Source organism: Castor canadensis, chromosome 3 (assembly GCF_047511655.1).
Source record: "Castor canadensis chromosome 3, mCasCan1.hap1v2, whole genome shotgun sequence".
NCBI lineage: Eukaryota > Metazoa > Chordata > Mammalia > Rodentia > Castoridae > Castor > Castor canadensis.
Genome location: NC_133388.1, coordinates 186810942 through 186829948, shown reverse-complemented (window position 1 = coordinate 186829948; position 19007 = coordinate 186810942). Strand labels below are relative to the sequence as shown.

At 36.1% G+C, this 19007-nt stretch overlaps 1 long non-coding RNA gene across 1 annotated transcript in view; it reads left to right on the top strand.

The window, feature by feature from the left end:
• The window catches only part of LOC141421739 (uncharacterized), a 75542-nt gene extending 57181 nt beyond the window's left edge, over nt 1-18361 (top strand). The window contains exon 4 of the long non-coding RNA XR_012446441.1: nt 14127-18361. This is a non-coding gene — a long non-coding RNA (uncharacterized lncRNA). The remainder of the gene's footprint in view (nt 1-14126) is intronic.
• The last annotated feature ends 646 nt before the right edge of the window (nt 18362-19007 follow it).

Sequence of the window (19007 nt, the reverse complement as noted above, 5' to 3'; positions counted from 1 at the left end):
AACCAAGCCTTGTATGCACATATGAATAATAAAAGAAAAATGAAAAAAAAAAATTAAAAAAAAAAAAGAAAATACAAGGAACTCTTAAAATTTAATAAGGAAAAAATAAATAACCCAATTTAAAGAACGGCCAAAGGATCAGAATTAACACTTCTTGAAGAAAATTATACAAATGGAGAATAAATACATGAAAAGATGTTAACACCATAGTCTTAAAGGAAATACAAATTAAAACCAAAAATGAGTTACCACTTTTGTGTCTACAAAGGTGGTTATAATGAAAAGGACAGACACTGACAACTGTTGGCGAGAATGTAAAGACATTGGAACACCCATTGCTGCTGGTTGGAATGCTAAGGATGCAAATACTTTGTAAAATGGTGTGGCAGTTCCTCAAGAATTTAAATGTAGAGTTCACAGAGCAGTTGCACTTTTAGATACATTCCCAAGGGCAGTGAAAACATTTGTCCATACAGAAGCTTACATACATATGCATGTAACAACATTATCAATAATAGGCACAAGTGGCTCCAACTCAAATATAAAATGCAGAACGTTTGTGCCATGGAATTTTATTCAGCAATAGAAAGAATGAAGTTGTAACAGAGACTACACCATGGATGAACCTTATCACGATGCTTAAGATGTCACAAAGTATCATACTTTGCATGTTTCTGTTTCTATGAATATCAAAACCAGATAGGTCAATAAAGAAAGAGAGCACTGTAGATGTTTTTCTAAGGCTAGAAGGAGAAATGGTGACAGGGTGACAAAAATGTAGTTAGTTTGTGACTCTGTGAATATATAAAAAAATCATTGGGTTTTATACTTTAAACAAATTAAACATGTGATATCTAAATTATATCTTAACCAAGATCTTCTAAAACAACTCTAAAGAAGGGTTATTATTTTATGGATAAGAAAAGTAAGACCACATAAACCACAGTTGGTTAAGCCATGATTCCAACCAGAGTCAAGTTGATTACAAAGCCCATGTTTTCTCACCACACTATATATCTGAGTAAATGGATCATACACAGATTCCCCTGTTTTTTGTTTGGTGGGAACAAGGAAGAAATAAGAATTCTTTATAATAGTAAGTGCTGCCCAGGAATGCACCCACCGCAGTATATGTCATTGAACAGAAGGAATCTTGAACACTTTGATACAAAGTGATGGAATGGAAAAAAGACACTCAGAAAAGGGGTAATAATTCTTCAGTTGAATATGTGTGGTGCTAATCTTCTTCATAGGTGATGACCCTGAATTACAGCTAACTGAGAAACAATAGCTGGAAACTCAGAGAGGTTAACTAGTTTGTCTAAAGTCACACAGTTGGTATGTGGTGGGTACCACATGTCAATAAATGTCATGAAAAAGCATTCCCTTTTATCATGGCAAGATGCACTCATACTGGCCTGGCATGGTGTTTTACATCAGAAATCTTAGCTATTAGGGAGGCAAAGATCAGGAATATTGTGGTTTGAGGTTAGCTTAGGTAAAAAGTTTGAGAGATCCCCATCTCAACAAATAAAAAGCTGGCTGTGGTGGCACACACCTGCCATCCCGGCTATGCAAGAAGCTTAAATAAAATGATGGTCCAGACCAGCCCAGGCATAAATACAAGACTCTATCAGAAAATAAAGCAAAAAGGTCTGGGGGAGTGGTTCAAATAGCAGAGTACTAGCAAGCCCAAGGCCCCGATTTCAAACCCCAGTACCTCAAAACAAAAGTTTTATTTCTTTATGTGCTTTCAAATGTTGAAAATGATAATCTCAATATGTGAATGAGTTTCTGCTATTGTAAAAACACTAAATACAGCTGGACAATTCCACTGACACAGGCCCTGCAGATATTCTTCATAAGGAATGTTCTCACTCATAGTCATATTGTTCTATTTCAGGCCATCATTAAGTCTGTAAAGACTCAACCTTCAGGTATCAAGGTCTCAGATGATCTTGGGACACACTGTTCTGTAGATACTGATAAGAGAGTTGGGTGTACTCATCATCAGGAATGTTCTACACTCAGGTCACATTGTCTTCTGTAGCAGACCATCGTTAAATCTCTAAAGACTCCATCTGCTACTGTCAAAGTCTCAGATAATCTTGGCACATATTGTCCTGGAGATATAGATAAGAGAAATGGGTGTGGCAGGCAGATCAGATGGTAGACCATTCTGGAGGACTGGTTGCTCCACAGTGAGTTCCATAAGAGAAGGGAAATGGTACTAGGATCTTGCTGACATTTTCTCAGAGAAATGCTATACCTTCCAAAATGCTAAGAAGAGGATCACCTTCATTTATCAAAAGTCTTATTTGAGCCTGAAAAATTTCTAAATGAATTCTATTATACCTATTTTAAAGATGAGGAAACACAATGCCTGTGAAGTTATGCATCCTAGCCAAGCTCAGAAGTGTAGGCAGAATTGTCATTTGAACATATGGCATAAAATGGAAGACAGTCTTTTATGACTCCAACCAAGGCTTCCTTATGCCTCTTGGACGCTGTGTCCTCAGCAGTGTTCTGGATGCTAACTGTTTTTAATAGCATCATAACTGTGAACAGGAAAGTGTGAATCAGCATCCAAGTTTTCTCATCTTGACATCTTAACCAACTTGTCCTTAAAGGAAGCAGTCTTGAAGAGGAAGGAAACAAACTGGTCCCATGTTGGCTGCTAAAAGTATGTGACTTTGGTAAAGAAATGACTATATCTTCCTGAGCTTTGATTGCTTTATCCTGTGACATGGATCTACTAGTCTTCCCCCTGTTAATGTTGCAATGTCATTACGGATGCTAAATTGAGTCTCAGACGTAGAAGGATAACAAAGTTATGAGTTATACAGGATTCATTCAGAACCATGACTCTGCACTGACTGAGCAAACTCTGCAGGCAATGATGAGCAAGTACTTCGCCCTGCCTCTGATTGTTTCTCCTTAGTGGATGTCTCTCTCCACAGACACCACATGGCAAATCCTTTCAATCTTACCTCTGGTTGCTGTGTTAGAACACAGATGTCCCTTGAGCAGTGTCAGAAAGTGACAGACTCATTCTGATATTAGTGAAGGACAACCCAGGCTACACAGTGCTTTTGTATTTGAATTTCTCTTATGGAATGGAGGCCTGTAATCTGGAGTTCCATTCATTTTATGGACGTCAGGGAGTTTATAAGCTATCTGAAATTGCAGGAAAAATTGTGTGCGTGTGTATATATGTTGCCTTCTTCTGGGTAGAGATTTTAGGATTTTCATCAAATTCTTAGAAGACTCAGTGATTCTGGGTTTTCTAAAACCCAGAGTTTTGTTCTAGGAGAGTACAATGTCATGACTAAATATTAGTTACTAAATTAGTCTCTAGCTACCTTCAGCTGTCCCCAGTCTCTCATCGCAACTATCCAGTGTATCTTTATGTTCTACTTCTGATATCTCTTAAACTATAATTTTCCTTCAAGTCTACCTTCATAGCTTGGATATTCATTATCTATTGCTAATATTGAAACTTTTTAAATGGTCTTTTGGCCTCTACTCTTATGATCTTTGAGCTATGGTCTTCAGTTGAGTCACGATTAACTTTTCCAAGCACCTATGTAACCTGTTACTGCTTTGTTTGAAATGTCTCCTTTACTTTATGAGAACAAAACCAAAACTCCTTACACTATTTATTTTTGCAGTACTGGGCATTGAACTCAGGGCCTCATGGTTTAGTACTGTACCTTTTGAACCATGTTTCTGGTCCTTTTTTTTGTTTTGTTTTGTTTTTGGTATTTTATTTTGTTTTTGAGATAGGGTCTTTCTACCTTGCTCTAAGCTGAACCTGAACTCTTGATCCTCCTGCCTCTGCCTCCAGGTAGATGGAATTATAGGCATGCACCACTCTACTTGGCTCCACATATTCTTTATTACAGTCTTTAAGACCCCTGACTGCTTGGGACACCTCAAGTTTTTAACCCATGTCCCTTGTTATTCCTGTCTAGTGACCCTGTGAACTCAGTTCCAGATAATCCCACATATCATAATTTGATTTTGCTGTTTTTTGTCTGGAAGACCCTTTTTCCTTCTACTTCTGACAAACTCCTTTTCAGTCTTCAAGGCCCAACTCCAATATCACCTCTGTTATAAAGCCTCCCTCATTCCCTATAGTTTTCACTTTAAAAAAGTGAGTTACTCTTTCCTTCATGTTCCAAATCTTATTTCCTCTATCAAAATGTATTTCCTTGATTCTGTACCTATTTCCTTTCACCACTGTACTCTGACCTTTATATTAGCAGAGGTGACCAAGATGAGCAAGATGTCGTCATTTACAAATAATTTTTAAATAAATAAATCAGTACTGTAATAATTAATGTTTAAAGGTGGACACCACTGCATACAAAAGGGAGTAATATCTGGGATCATAATAGTGGTTATTACTTTGACCCATGAAATGTGAGTAGAAGGTCAATGATGTATTGGAAACATTTGGATCAATCGATACAAGATAGCTTGTTGGGAAGAGCACTGAATTAAGAATTAAGACTTGAGAACTTTAACATCAATCTTATTATTAACCCTTTATGTGGTACTGACCAAATTAGATCTGGTCTGTGCGTCTCAGTACTGTTAGCAAAATTATATTGAACCAGATTACCTCTTAGATCATTTCCAGCACTAACATTTTATAAGTCAAAGAAAATAAACCATAGCCCTACATTCTGGGCTGGTTTCCTGAGCATGTTAGCTAAGACAAATGGTGATATGAAAATGATCATGCCAATAACAAATGCATGTTTCTATGTTTCTTACTTAAAACAGTAAGTCAAATGTTCTTGTCTTAAAAAGAATGGAAAGGTAAATCTTTTATATATGTGCTGAAGTATTTTTCTCAAGATAATAAATACCCTGTTATAGTGAGAAGGAATCTAAATTCGCAGAGAAGAAAGCAGTAAACTCACAAACATACACACATACGTGTACACACATCTACACATGTACACTCAGGACTTTGGTGTATTGTTAAATCTCTCAATTAAACCAACTATGAATAAAGGGTGTGTAGAAAACGGAAGGAACTCTTGTACACTGTTTGTGGTAATGCAAATTTTACAGCCCTTATGGACAAGAGTGTGGCAGATCTCCCAATAATTAAAAATGGAACTAACATATGATCCAGTGATCTCTTGGATATATGAGCAAACAGAATGAAATCAATATCTCAGAGAAATGTTCGCACTCCTGTGCTCATTGCAGAATAATTCACAATGGCCAAACTATGGAAGCTTCCATAGTATACATAGACCACGAATGAATGAATGAAAAAGAAGCACACACACACACACACACACACACACACACACAGAGAGAGAGAGAGAGAGAGAGAGAGAGAGAGAGAGAGAGAGAGGATACTATTCAGCCATAAAAGAAGGTAATCTTGCCATTTGTGACAATATGGATGAACCTTGAGGACATTATACTAAGTAAAATAAGACAGTCACAAAAGTCATACTGTATAATCTCACATGTGGAACCTAAAATTCAAACTCACAAAAGCAGATACAATGGTGGTTACCAAGGAAGGGGAGTTGGGGCAATGGGGAAATGTTGTTTAAAGGGCACACACTTTAATTACAGGATGAATACAATTTGGGAATGCAATGTAAAGTATGGTGATTCATACTCTCATTTACTTGAAATTTGATAAGCAAGCAGATTTTATGTATCCTCACTACACACACACACACATACACACACACACACACAATGGTAACTGTGGATGGTGATAGGTGTATTGATTAATGTTACATGATAATTTGTGCATAATATGTAGGTGTAGCAAATCCTCACATGGTACTCCTATAATATATAGCATGTTTATGTGTCAATAAAATACTTTAAAATGAAAACTAAACTAATAAGGCATTAAAATAACAATGACCCTGAATCTACCATATTTCTGGACTTTCAATTGCATGATGAAAATATGATTTCCATCATATTTTAAGTCAGTTAGAGGTGAGTTTCTCTTTTTAGAACAAAAAGAATCCTAACTAATACTGAAAAATAAAGTCAATATCCCAAAACACAGGCCAAGAAATAAGACTTAGTTTAGGGGTTTTATAAAATGAACTATCTTACAATACTGTTAATTGCATTATTTCCAGAATACCACATTGAAAAGGTGTTGTGTTCTAAAACTCATTACATGGAAATTCACTAAGGCTTGGCCTTGACAGAAAATCAGCTGCTAATATTTGTTTCATTATTTTTCCACCTCTGTCATTTGAAATATTTGGGAAGCAGCTAAATTTAAAAAGTAGAAGATGTATTAATTTGCAGACATCTGAGTCTAAATAAAACATGCTTTAATCCCATCTCATTTTATTGCTCTAACAATCCTCTGCAGTAGTGATCAAAACCTCTGTTTTATAGATACCAAACTATGGCTCAAATAAATTATATAATTTTCTCAAGTCCAAGATTGAACTTGAGGTCTTCGTTGCATCATTATCAAGATGTTTTGTCTTATACCACATTGTATCAATTAAGAGAGAAAATTCTAAAGAGCCAATAGTTTCTAAGAAAATAATCATATTCTCAGTGTTTGTACATTATTCAGAATCTGACCAAAAGAAGGGACTGGCAATAGCTAGTGGATCTGCCTGTGACCTAGTCTGAAGTGATTTTTACTCATTTTGTCATTTGCTCCTGTTTAAACTTTTACTTGTCATATATTTAAAAGTAGTTAAGTCTTTTAATGAGGTTATAATTAAAATGAACTCACAGAGACCTATGGTCTAATTCCACTTCTATTAGTCAAATCCCCTGTTCAGTAAGTTAAGATGACTTACTGGATAAAATGTAAATGTCAACATATGATACTAATATTATTTTTAAAGTTTTAAAGGGATCATTTGAAAGCATATAGCACAGGGTTTGACATGTGAAAATTCTCAATGAATGGTGGAGAATTAAAAAATAAGTTTTTACTGCACATAAAATGTAAGCATCAATCTCATCATCTTACTACATTAGTTAGCTATGATTATTATTGCATGAGGTAACTTGGTATTCTACAGGATTCAAGGTTCCATGGAAACTTCCAGTTTCCTAATAACTTCAGTCTTGCAACTCAAAATATGAAACCACTTGGAATAGATGAAATTGTCTGATTTTGTGTATATTTTTCATTTATGAATTCATTTGTTTTAAGTGAAGTACCAAATGTACGACTGGAATGCTATTTCTGGTCCCCTCCATCTATTTGAAGCATATTATCATTTAGAAACTTGCTGGGATACCTCAACTTACAATTTTTCCCCTTTACCTATTGTCTTTGGTGTCTAAAAATGCTCATTTTATCATTCATTTCACTGATTATCATTTAACCATTTTATGCATTTATTCTGTCACTTCATTATCCAGGAGATTTTTTTGGATACTCAATTGTGCAGAATTCTCTGAGGGGAATAATACCTATTTTCACAGCTATTATTTTTGTCCACCCAATTTGGGATATCTGCAATGATTTTTCAACCGTAACAGATGTTAGCCTAAGGAAGAAGCCAAAACAGATGGGGCGGCTGAGCCTGGATGTGTAACCAAAAGCCACCATATTACGCTGAAGTCTTTCTTGCCTCTGGATATTTATGAACTATTTCCATGTTACTTAGGTTAACCTCAGTTTAATTATTTGGGCTGCTATTTGCAAACAAAGTTATTTGAATTGATTACCTACTCTTACTTGTTGTGTGAGATTCTAAATTCCTGAAGAATAAGGAGTGATTTATGAGTTCCTGTATTGATTGACACAGGTTAGAAACTAAGGTGACCAAAATTTGAATCCATATATTTTTTCATTCCATTAAATCAGGAATTCCCTTTGCATGATTCATTCTGTTTCTGGGTTATGCTTCCTTTCAACAACTGATAAGAAGTACTGACTGTGTCTCCAAAGGGGTGGAGATGGAGACACACACACACACACACACACACATACACACACACTTTCACATAATCGTTACATATAAAAGATTTTCTTCAAATTTGAGATAATCACAGCTTGATCATGATTTATTTATTTTTTCATAAATCCTGATAATTCTACTATTACTACTCTTACCACTGCAATGAGTATTTGTATTTTGGCTTTTAGTTTTCAGAGTCTCTATTTCATTCTCCACAAGTTCTGAGGTGGAAAGAGGAGACATTTGTTAATTTATGACTATCCAGAATTGATTTATTTGAGGGTCCTGACTAGCCCCTCTTTTGTACATTCTCAGGGGTAGTATAAATTAATTTCCACTCTACTTCTAATAGAGAGCTAGAGGTTCAGGCCTCAGCTTAGATGGCACTGACTCTAGGAATTCTGGCCTGTCCCCTTGTGTCAATTCCTTCCCTTTTGTAAACCCACTGTGTGCTACCCCTCATCAAAGCATTCCTCACCTTTATTAAGATTTTAGGTTTCTTTTTCAATAAACCCTCGGTGATGAGCTTGAGAAGAAAATCCTGTTTTGAACACAATTTGATCCACTCTGGGCAATTACACAGTTTGTGTTCATAATCTTATGCTATGTAGTATTGTTTTAGAACCACCCATCAAGAGAAAGAATGGCCATGTCACATAGAACCCAGATGGGCTTTATCTTCTCTAGAATAGCATCTACCTACCTGGCTTTCTCACAGAATGAGATTTTTCCCTAAGGGCTAGAATTTTTTCTTTTACAAGTGTCTCTCAGATTGGCACAGATGACCATGAAAAGTTTCCTTGCTTAACTTTTACCTGATGCTTTGTTCTGTTCCATTCTGCTTGTAAGCAGTGGGTCTTTTCTGAGACCAATAATGGGCATCGGAGTGGCCCTTCTTCTCCTATGGTGTGCATCACTGCAAAGCACTGGTTTTGTCATTCCAAATATGGCAGATCTGGACACTGACATGTTCTGTGGGTGAACGTCCAGTGCTAGCTGGTGGGCATGGGGACAGATCACTTTTTCACTGAGGTGTTTTCCATCTTTAGCTCTTTGGATTCTGTGAACTGTGAAGGCTGGTGTTTGATTTGATGTTAAGGTTAGGTGGACTCAATAAATAAAGGCTATTTTCCACCCTTATCGTTTCATTTCCAGTGCAGCCCTGACCAGGCACGGCAGAGGCTATTTATTGTGGATGCAAAGTTGTGACTGAGGTTGTCAGGACAGTGTGATATACATTCTCTGCCTCTGCTTTTATAGGGCAGCTGTTTCTCGGAAGATCAAGCTCAGGTATCAGAAGTGTGAATTACGAGTCCTAATCAACTTGGTCATGCTTTGTGGCCTGGGAAAAGCCAGAGTGTTTCCCTTTTATGATTTGAGAGGGTACTTTTTGCAGCCTGTGGAGCAATTAGCCAATCTTTGAAATGGATATGCTGTAAACACATCTAGTCCTTGGAGAGCCACCATGGTGGCTGACTGTGGGAGGGGAGGCCATAGGTGGTCCCCAGGAAAACTGCCTTAGTTAGGGCTGGGAGATCTGCAAGCCAATGGAAAAACTGATGGCAGGAAAAAGAAAACAAATATTCCAGCCTGGCAAGAACATCAATGTATCAGTGGCTGACACTTTCCCCATGAAATAACTAAAGTGTTAGAGATCCTACCACATGAAGACTCAGTGTTAAAAAGGACAAGTTATTTACTTTCATCTGAAAGTTCAATTATTTCTCTAATTGTACATTGATTTGTTTCTGTAGAGGAAATAATGTTCAACTAAAAGGGTTGAGGAAGACAAGATATCAAATATCCCTCTGGTCTAAATGAAAACTTAAGCCAAGACAGAGTGAGAACTCTTTTTTTTCTCTGAATCCCATTATTGTTTTCTTCTTCTTTTATTGTTGTGCTGGGTGGGGGCGCATTGTAACATTTACAAAGGTTCTTACAATGTATCAAATATAACAGTTGAATTCCTTCCCTTTACTGCTCTCTTTTATCCCTCCTTCCATTCCTGGAATGATTTCAACTTTTATTATTTTTACATTTATATACATGTGTACACATTTTTTGTACCATATTCAATCTCATTTTTGGTGTAATTATTCTCCCCTCTACATTAAAAAAAATTGTCAAGGTGACATTTGCCTAACCTAAAGTTGACCATTTTAAAATAAACAATTTAACAACTTTTAGAACATTTACAATGTTGTACAATGCCATCTCTATCTATTTCTAAAATATTTGTCACTCCAAAACAAAACTCCAAAACTATCTCCTAACCCCTAGCAAACACCAACTAACCTGCTTTCTGTCTCTTTGAATTTACCTACTCTGGATATTTAATATAAATGAAGTTATATTGTATTTACTTAAGTAACCAGAATTAGGTGACTTTATGTCAGGTGAAAATATAAATTAGTTCCAGAACTTTGGTTCTAGGAAGCATCTGTTAAATTGAATTGTTTGGCTTAAAGCTGCTTCCATATCCATCCTGGTGATAAGTACCTGGATTTCAGCCAATCACAAGCAGCCAATTGTTCAAACCATGCCCAAATAAGACAGATTCAGGTCATCACCAATCAGACTGTATTTTATTTCTACTCTCTGTACATTACCTTCTTTCTCTGGTTATATGTGTAACCTGCTCATGTGTAAAAGTGTTCATTCTGAATGAGTTTTGGTTGAGACTGCTTCCTGACTATAAATAGCCAATAAAACCATTTAACATCTGCAAACCAAGATTTTTATAATAGTGTCTTTGACTACCTCAGATTGGCACTTATTGAGATGAGTACTGAAAATGTGAAAAAAAGTTGAAAATACTATAGGACTACAGAAGCCAAAAGAGTATGCTACAGATATAAAAAGATACATGGACCAATGGAGCAGAATAGAAGCCCAAGAAACAAATCCATACATTTATGGTCAATTCATTTTCCACAAAGGTGGAATGAATACAAAATGGGTTTTTGATGAATAGTGTTGAGAAAACTGGGTATTTGCAGAAGCATGGCATTTGGCACTTGTCTTATATTATGTATAAAAATCAACTAAAATGGATTAACAACTTAAATGTAAGATCTGAAATTGTAAAATTACTGGAAGAAAACTTAGAGGAAACATTCTATGACATTGGTCTATGCAGTGATTTCTTGGATAGGATGCAAAAGTGCAGGCAACAGAAGCCTTCTGCTGAATTCATTTTTCTGCAACATCTTACATTGTTCTGGGTAAATGTATGTATTTATATGTGTAAGAACTTGCCAACAGCTTTATATATGTCAATTAATGGTGTTTTCTCCATTTAATACAGTTTCTTCTGCATGTTTTTATTAATCTTTGAAAAATAGCACAAAATGTTCCACATAAAATTCAGACCAGACTATGGTCACCTGAATAGCCACTTATCTAATAAAGCTAATTAGAAATCTGAAGAAAATTAGGATTTAACAAAATCACTTTTGTAGGACAACATTTAATATAGTTGAGTCTATATGCTAAAACTTTCAGTTAACAACATGGTTTTGAGTTTACAAAACACATTTAAATGAAGTACTGCTGCTGTCAATAAATAGTAGTGGCTATCCAATTTCTAAGTTCAAACTTTGTTAGCATCCTTCACTTCTTCCTTTCATTTGATCTCAACATCCAATGAACTAGCAGTTCTCCTAAGTCCTTAAAGAATCTTTGATACACTAATATTTCTATAATATACTGTATTTTAATGTTCCATTATTTCCTTTTTCGGATCAACCAAAAGAGCTTTCTAGTTTGTCTCCTAATTTCAATCTTGATTGCCTGTGTCCACTTTTCAAGCACCTTTTGAAGTCATCTTTGAGTACACACTCACCACACTACTTTCAAAGCTATTGCTACCTTCAACATAAATCTGAACTAACCAGTATATATTTCTAGCATTACTCCTGTCCATTCTCAGTCTTTCATGTCTTTTTCACTGTGTTCTGTCTTTTCTGAAATTCTTGAAGGATCTGACTGAATCCTACTTGCTTCCTTTGCCTGAAATGCCCTCTTCCCTCATCCTTTCTCACCTTGATGGCACCTACATGTATTTGAGGACTTAGCTGAAATACTTCTTTTTCTAGGAAGTCTTCCTTCTACCTTTTTTCCCCTAGTACCTGCAATCAGAACCCTTGTTCAGTTCACATGGCCAGTTTAGTACCTGTTTTTTCCCTGTACTGGAGTCAGGGATTATGGCTCATTTATTATTGACAAGTATCTGTTGTAAGTGAAGACCTGAGATGTGTATTTATTGATGGCTTATGGGGTGTTAGGGAAGTTTAACTGTTCCTAAGAGACCAGAGACAAAAGGTTTACTATATAAGACCACATCATTGTATGTGATTCTTGATTAGTTGGGTAAAATAATGTCCATGTAGGGTTAAAAGACTAAATGCCAGAATGCTTTTGTTTGGCTGTTCAGAGTCTGAGTAGTAACAATTTTGGTCATTGTCTCTATTGAGGCTAGTGAGACCTTATACACACATGCAATTATCTTTCTTCCTTGTGAAATTTTTTGAGACTTAGGAGTTGATTAGTCATATTATGGACTGGCTTCCTGACCTCAGTTTATGAAATGGAAGGAGAGAACTGAATTCAACAGCCCTGAAGGGAAGTTACCCAATGAAAGCAATATTATGCCCAACTGGACCAGTGGCTAAATATGTCTGTATGTCTGTGGTCTCTGAATCAATCACTGCTCATTGAGTTTTGGTTTGGAAGACCGTCTTAAAACACTGAAATAGATTGATCTTACTAAATATCCCAATAGCCACAGATATTTGTTGGACTTCTTTCATAACTTTTGTCACTCATGTAGAATTGACCATTCCCACATCTGTTATAACCATGGTATGCAGTTATGTAGAAATATATCTGACTGTCATTAAGAATAGGGCTTGCTTCTCAAATTCCTTTTTATAGCTTTCATATGTAGCACAGAATCTTCTACAATTAAGTAGTTAAATTGATTACTTTAATAGAATCAAATAGTCAGTTATAAGAGTAAATTTTTTTTGATTTGTCTCCTCTTTCCACGACTAGCATGGTTTCCTAGAATGCTCTCAATTATTATTCATTTTACGTGAATGAATAAATCCACTTTGTCCTATAAATATCATGGTCTTACTGATAACACTATGCACCAAACTGTGAAAGTTTAATTGTTTTTCTCTAGCAGATATGAGCTTGGGAGCAATGCTCACAGTTGTACTTGTCAGGATATTGTATTCTCAGAACTCAATTACAGACCACATATTACAACTAGTGACTTAATACAAAAAAACCACAAATTAATTGTGAAATTGTATGTGTGTCGTATATCAAATTTAAGTTGAGGCTGATAAAAATGGTTTGAAGATAAATCAAGGACTATCTACCCCAGCAGATACAATGACTAGAATTCAGTGTGTCTGGTCCACCTGACCACAGCCAGATCTGGAGTCTCTGGGGGATAGCTTCTTTGTAAGGGAACATTGCCTTGGCTCAGTTGTGCCTCTCAGTAAAGATCATTTTTGGTCCTAGAGATCCTCATTTTTTAGAAAAGATGAAGATGCTTTTCAGCTCAGAGTTCCATAGTTGAAGGACATAGCTTTAGTCTTCCCACGGGAATTTGACGCTGTCAGTCAGAGAATCTCACTCCCAGTCAGTTCAGAGGAGGAAGAACATCTTCCCACATTCTTTATTCTGACTCTTCCCAGAGGATACATCCAGTTTTTGTAGTGAGTCATAAAGAACCCTGGAGGTACCATACTTTCTGGCTTTTGTGTTTCTGTCTAACAACTTTTTTGGTGGGGAAAATTAAGGTGGAGACTAGAGGAGTAATAATGATTTAAAAAGAGAAGAGTGTGCTGGGACAAATACGTCTGTGGAAAAAGGCCCAGTTATGAAATCACAAGCATTATGGTTTCATATGTGGCCTGGGGCAAATCTTCTAGCAACTATAAGCATGTTTCTTCATCAATTAAATTCATAGAAATAAAGTCTGACTTTTTTCTCCAAAAAGTTAAAGATGAGGAATAGAAATGCTGTTTAATAGAATGTGCATTGTTGCTTTCGTGTAATTTTGTATTTGTTTTAAGCAATAAAATTTTATTAATATTGCTTACATAGAAACCAGGTCAACTACTCCTAGATACACTTACATTAATGGGACCTTTGAATCTTTCCTGACAGGAAGAACATTCTAGGACTCCTCAGTTCAGCTGAGCTACTTGATCCTAATAGTGAGGAATGGTCCTAATGAAGAGATGCTGAGGAAGAGTCAGTCCTGCTTTCTTTGACTGCCTTTTTGACTTCAGATATGCAACTACAGGTTGTTCCCATACCATTTTAACATTGTTCATTAATTTACTTATTGCCAGTTTTGTACAATACTTGTGCCAATTTTGTCATACTTACGTTACTGAGAGAACACCAGACTTTGGGGATAATGGCTCTACTTACAAGGATCTCTGTGCCTAGCTTCCTCACCTGTTAGATTGTGTCTGTAAAACATGTCCTCCTTATCTTAAGGGAAGTAGTGAGGTCAGACAGTAAAGAAATTTTGAAAAATGGAAAGCAGTGAATTGTTTCTCTTTTATCTTAGCACAGTGCTATGCAGCTATGAAGCATATAGTATATAGTAACTGCTGAATGACTCAAATGATTCAAATTTCCAAAATAACCTTTTGATTGAATTAGAATGCCCATTGTTGATTCTACAGAAGTGAATGGGGCTGATTGGCTCACTCACCACAAGGTTTATAAAAGGAGAATCACATGATTGAGTATTGTTGCCCGTGAATGAGACCAAGGCTCTCTCTTGATTAAGCCAATTGCCACTCTTTCTTCTGGATTATGTAGGCTAGAAGACATTTTAGCCATAATAGGTACGTAGCAGGGTTTCTCAGCCTGGGTATTTTTGACACTGTAGGCAAATAAGTCTTGTTGTGGGGGGTTGTCCTGGGCATTGTAGGATGTTTAACAACACCTTTGATCTGTACCCACTAGACACCAGTAGCAAAATCCCCCAACAAGTTATGAAGACTGAAAATGTCTACAGACAATGCTAAATTTCTCCTGGTGAGCAAAATCATTCTGGGTTTGGAAGCACTAGAAATAGAGGTGGAAATACTAGAGTAATGTGCAAATTAACCTCTAACTATTTTTCAACTGATTAAATCACTCCTGCAATGACTACTTACTGGTCACCTACTTGGTTATCTATATTATGAAGTAGTATATGCAGCTATAACACAATTAAGAATGTATTGCTATGAGAATGGTGATTAACTTTGTCTTAAAGAGTGGGTAGTTTTGGAAGGACTGAGGAACATGAGAAGGGTCTCACAAGAAATGATTTATACAAGTTTTTCCAACTGTGCACACTTCCTTTACATCCAATCACATATTTATGCTGTTTTACGAATTTTAAGTGCTAAGTGCCATTTAGTTCTCTTTAAGGATTGGATAAACTTTCCCTTTGTTTGGGAAGTGGGAGGAAGACTGTTTAAAAACATATGGTTGATGTGCCATGTGCTATAGCAATGAATAAAAGAGACACGGTCCTGCTCCTCCAGAACTTAAACTCTATAAAGCAAAACTCTAGTCTTTTGTCTTTAACTTACTTCGTGTATATCCTTAGGCAATCAGTGTTATCTCTCTGAGTCTCAGTTTCCCCAGATATAAAATTAGGAGTTAGGATGAGGTAACTCAAAGTTTTACCATCTGACCCTTTATTTGTCCACATTTCTTATATTCCTCACAGTCCTTAAGTCACTAAATTCTCACAGAAACATCAATTGCCAGTGGTTGCAAAACTCATCTTTTTATATGCCCTCGTTGCTGAGAAGTGGCACCCCCTTCTTATGGTAGACATTTTTGTCTAATTGGGTAGATCCATTGGAAAGTAAGGGACTGTAGAGGAGATGAGAAGTAAGGAGTGGTAGATTCTAAAAATAGTAACTTACGTGCAAAGGTTTACATCTGGGAGTATTATATCAGCCTTATGAGATTCTTTTCTTGCACAGGATGTATAATTATAAGTTTTTTGTCTTACTGGTGTAAATCAAGAATATTACTCTTGTAGGTGATTTATACCTATCTAACACTACCCAGCGTGAAATTGATTAATTTCTTTCTTTGGAGAAAACTTAACTACAGTTTACAGTAATGTAACAATTCATAATGGTGACAAGTCATAGTTATAATTCTTGGTCTGGATATATAATATCTCATTTGTTCTTCCTAACAACAATATGATATAGGTTAGGCAGGGATCATTATTCCCACTTTATTGATAGGAAAGTGAAATTCATAGAGGTTAATTAACTCACTGGAATTCTCACAGATAAGACATTGTAGAGGCATAATTTCTTTCTATTTGTTTCCACTGCAATATTAAAAATAAACAAAATGACAAAATCATGGGTAAGCTATAGAGTAAAAGAAGATAATGCTATTTGGAAGTCTGAGATCCAGAGGACAGTGGTTTGAAATCAGTCAGGGCAAAAAAGCATACCCTATCTCCAAAATAAAGCAAAGAGGGCTAAATTGTGGCTTAAATGGTAGAGAGCCTATCTGACAAGTGAAAATCCCTGAATTTAAACCCTAGTACTGTCCCCCAATTTAATTGCAATATGTATTCTAACAAAGGATTCATATCCAAGATATACAAAGAACTGCTACAAGTCAATAAGTAAGAGACAGGCAACTTCATAGCAAAAGACGAGCAAAAATCCTGAAAAGGAATTTCAAAAAGAAGTACATCCAAATCACAAATAGAGTTGTGAAAAGTTGTTAACTTCACAAGTGATCAGGGAAATGAAAATTAAAATCACAATTCCACATCGCCATACATTCACCAGAAAAGAACATAATGTAAGTGAACATGTCAAGCAATAGGAACACTTATGTTCCAATGAACCTATTGTAAGTGCAAAATGCATTTTATACATCAGAATGCCTCATACATCTAATCTACTGAGCATCATAGCTTAGACTTGCTTGCCTTAAACATGCTCACACACTTGTATTAGCCTATACTTGTGTAAAATTATTTATTACAAAGCTTATTTTATAGTGAAGTATTGAATATCTCATGTAATATGTCGAATGCTTGTATCTTAAACATGTTGTCACCATTGTCCATGGTAGAGTTTGGGCTATTTTCCATGTAACTGCACAGTGGCCTGGGAGCTGCTAATGCCTTGCGTTGCAAGAGAGCATTATGCAGTTCCTACTGATCGAATATCACTTTCACACTTTTGTAAAGTCAAAAACTCATAAGTCAACCTATCTTAACTTGAGAACCATCTGTATTGACTACAGGAGAACATTTTTACAGCCCATGACCCAATAACTCCATGTACTCCCCAAAAAAGTGTACATGTTAGCAAAAACTCATGCATGAGAATGTTCACAAAAACATAATTTATTACAGTTAAGGGTGAAATGATGTAAATATCCCTCCATGGAGAGATAAACAAACTATGATATGTTCATATAATGAAACTTTATACAGAAATGAGAGTGAGCAGTAAATCTGTGATTAACAACATTAATTTATCTTATAAACATGGAAATTAGAGATAAGCTCTAAGCAAAAGAGTCCACACAGTTTAATCCTATCAAAATAAACAGTTAAGGTAATGTTGAGGTTAGAAATCATGTGGAGATCAGAAATGGTACTAGAGATTCTGGATGTTCATAATTTTCAATTTCATGACATGAATTCTGGTTACACAGATTTGTTCAGATTGTGAAAATCTATTCAGCTGAAGAGATGTGGTTTATGTACATTTCTATATGTATATTTTTCTCAATAAAATTTTACTAAATCTCACCAGAAACTGGAGACATTAGGACATTGTGAATATCTCAGTATACAAAGATGAGAGATTACTTCATGAGAAGTGTCGAAAAAGTTTGGGGTACTTAGGTTGGTGGAGGTAGGGCAATGAAGAAAAATAAAAAGAAGATGTGCCAGTATGTGAACAGACAACTGGCCACTCAGATGAAGAGCCTGATGTGTGCTCAGTATATTGCTGAAAGTCTGATAGTTTGCAAGTGCTTTGGCTAGAATTTTAATCAAAGATTTAGTATTCCATAGTTCATGCTCCTTCAACTATATCATTCCAGGAGGCGCTATTTCTCTTCAACCCTTTAACAGTGAAGAATACGTAAAGCAGGAAGAAGTATACATTAGATGTCCTTAAGTAAGAAACAATTTTTAATATTATGTTAAAGTCTACTTTTTACCATAAATTCTAGGGACCTGGTGTCTGTATCTATCTTGGTATCTACTCTTTACCTAAGTAAAGTTTTATAATTGCAAGAAAGACAAAATGAGTAAATGAATAAGTGAATGAATGAAACAGGAAAAAGAAAACAGACTTGGGAGTGCTGCCATATTTCACCAAACTAACAAATTCTTGGACAGTTTTGTTTTTTTCAAAAGTTAATAAACAAATAAAAAATCCATGTGCATGTGTATATATAGTCACATGTATTTATTCAGAAGCATATATAACAAGACATGTGCATATGCACTCCCCCTACACACAGACAACACACTTGGCCTACAACTTCAGGGACCTCAATGTCCCTAATTATAGCTTACATTGAAGGCTACACAGAAGCACTGCTGATTCCAGCTCTGGCATGGCTCCTGTTTAAACATACTTCCCAGAAGTCATGGGCAGCTTGCCACGGTAAGGAAACAATTTACGTCAGATTTTGAGCAGGGGAATCCGTCAGGGATGGGAAGGAAGGCAGAGGCGAGTTGTTAAAGGTGGGAAGAGTGAGGCTTTTCATGAGCCCCACAACTGATCATTATTTCCCTGATCCAGTATAAGGACAAAGTGGTTATTGTACTCGTTTGGCTTGCAATCACCTCAACTGCTCTACTCTGAAAGCCAATGGCTGCCTGAAGATTCCTTCGTGGATTCCAAGTGAGTCTGGTATGATGCTGCATGACGTTTTGCTAGCTCCCTTGGTTTCCCATACTTAACAGATTTTTTTTTTATTAATTATGGATGGCCTTTAATGTTCCCTTCAGTTCAAAAACTGGGATTG